General features: G+C 36.8%; 1 protein-coding gene across 1 annotated transcript in view; it reads left to right on the top strand.

Moving 5' to 3' along the window:
- Positions 1 to 2,500, top strand: part of Tmhs (Tetraspan membrane protein in hair cell stereocilia) — a 15,336-nt gene that overhangs the window by 335 nt on the left and 12,501 nt on the right. The gene's annotated exons all lie outside the window — the stretch shown is intronic.

Here is a 2,500-nt window from a genome sequence, read left to right on the forward strand (position 1 = left end):
CAGACAGGTGAGCCAGAGGGGGCCAGGGGACAGACAGGTGAGCCAGAGGGGGCAGAGGGGACAGGTGAGCCAGAGGGGGCCAGGGGATAGACAGGTGAGCCAGAGGGGGACAGGGGACAGGTGAGCCAGAGGGGGCCAGGGGACAGGTGAGCTTGTAGATGATTGAACTATGTAATGAAGACCACCGAGGACAGGCAATTAGGTAATCAAGGGTTATAACACGTAGCTGGCACAGGCACCGCTCTCGGCTTCAAAAGGACAGGTGAACAGGGGAACCAGTCGATCAGCCATTTCTCAAACAAGGTAGTTTTGATTATAGACAATTAAGCAGTTTATTCTAGGCGAACCTGAGGAGCTGAATTATTCCCACTAAACTAAGAGGATGTTTCAAATTTCTAATGCACAAGAATTAGGTAAAAATACAGAGATTCTGTGGAAAATTCGTTAACAAATTTGGTCAATGGTTATGTAAGATTTATCAACTTGTTTGATTTTTCAAAATTTAGGTTTATTTTTTATAAAATTATTGTTTATTATCCGAATGACATGAAACTTGGTAGTGTAAATCGTAGTATAGGTATATATAACATACTAAAAAATCAAAAATAACGATTTTGGAAAAAAAAGTGATCAAGTATTCGTGAACATGCACGTAGTGATTAAAAACAGGCGAGTCCAATTTTGGGGAAAGCATTAGGTATGTAGATTATGCTTGCAATAACGAGGATGATAACCATGCTAGTGCTGATAGGATAATTATGGTGATAAGGGTGTTCTTAATGATTGTTATTAATGGTGATAACAGTGATTGGTAGTTCATTATATTGTATTGATGAGGAGGATAACAGCAAGGACAATGGTGTCACTATCACTATTATTAAAACCGCTGCCGCTGATACTTTTAATGGAAATGGTTTACGCTGAACATATGCTTCCGATTGGAAAGAAAATAAAGATGAACAAATCTTAGGTGACTTGTATTTGAACATGTCACTTTAACACCCAATCTGTGACACCTTCATTGATCAGAATATACTAACACTGACAAAGACAGTTCACTATAATCTTAAACTATAATCTTAAACTATAATCTTAAAGACTACATTAAACTATAATCTTAAGACTATAATCTTAAACCATAAACTGAATAAACACTATAATTACTTTTGATGACTTTGTGTTCAGTGGAAAACGCAATTTATGTAAACGATGAAATTATATCTATTCATTGATATATTAGAGCCGTGAATATCTACAATACTTTTCAAGCTTAAAGAGTTACTGGAAGTCCACACACACGCACACATACATATTTGTAGACATGAATGAAAGAGTGAGTGAATGGATGAGTGAATGTTTATTTTTTATTTATTTTTTTTTTATTTGTGTATGGCTGTGTGTGTGTGTGTGCTTGTGAGAGTGCGTGTGCGTATACATATGTATGTACGTATGCGTATTTGTGTGATTCTTGTTGATGAGATTCAATACACTACTTTTATCAATGTTGCTGCAATTATTTTGGATAATTATCATTTAATAGTTGGGGAATAAGTGTGCATATCATTAGTAATTAAAGTGCAATTATTTTTCCGGTTGAAGGACAAGCTGAAATGACATAAGTTGTTTTTATTTCCAAGTGTTGCTTTTGTTGTTTATTTCCAAGTGTTGCTTTTGTTGTTGTTTATTTCCAAGTGTTGCTTCTCTCTTCTCTCTCTCTTCCTCTCCTCTCTCTCTCTCTTCTTCTTCTTCTCCTCTCCCCTCCTTCTTTTTCTCTCTCTCTCTCTCTCTCTCTCTCTCCTTTCTGGTTTATGTCTCCTAATTTCTCTTCTTTCTCTTTGACCCTTCCTTGCTACCTGTTCCTCTTTCCTTCTTCCTTCCCTCCTCCCTCTTTGCTTCTCTCCCTCCCACCTTCTCCAATTCCTTCTCTCCTTCTCCTTCTCCTTCTTCTCTCTCCGACATTCCGATCATGAGCGTGAACAAAATCCTTGACACGATATTTTTAAACTTTTTTTTTCTTCTTTTGTCGTTTTAAAAGCTAAAGAAAATGGGAAATTTCCCGCGTATTTTCAGGGTCACTTTCTTAAATCTTTCTTAAATTATTGTTGACTTTTCCTTTCTCCCTTTCTGGATTTCGGTTTATCACTTTTTTTCTTTCTCTTTTCTCTTCTTATTGACATTGTTTCTTCCTTCACCAACATTTCTATCTCCAATTTCTCGTTCTCCTTTTTTTTACTCCTCTCTCTCATTCTTCTCTTCCTTTTCCCGTCCCAGAAAAAAAAAATCTGACGAATGAAAAGGGAAGAAATACAAGCGAGATAAAAATCGAGAGATAAGAATAAAAGCATCAAAAGGGAAGACAAAAGATAAACGAGACAATTAGAAACAAAAGAAAAAAAAAAACAAATGAGAGTCGGCAAGCGCAGTGAAAGGCCGCGTTGGGGGTGGTTATGGTTGGGTGGTGGTTTGGTTTGTTGGTTTCTGTTTTTTTGTTTATTTGTTT

This window comes from Penaeus vannamei, chromosome 37, assembly GCF_042767895.1.
Source record: "Penaeus vannamei isolate JL-2024 chromosome 37, ASM4276789v1, whole genome shotgun sequence".
NCBI classification, from domain to species: Eukaryota; Metazoa; Arthropoda; class Malacostraca; order Decapoda; family Penaeidae; genus Penaeus; species Penaeus vannamei.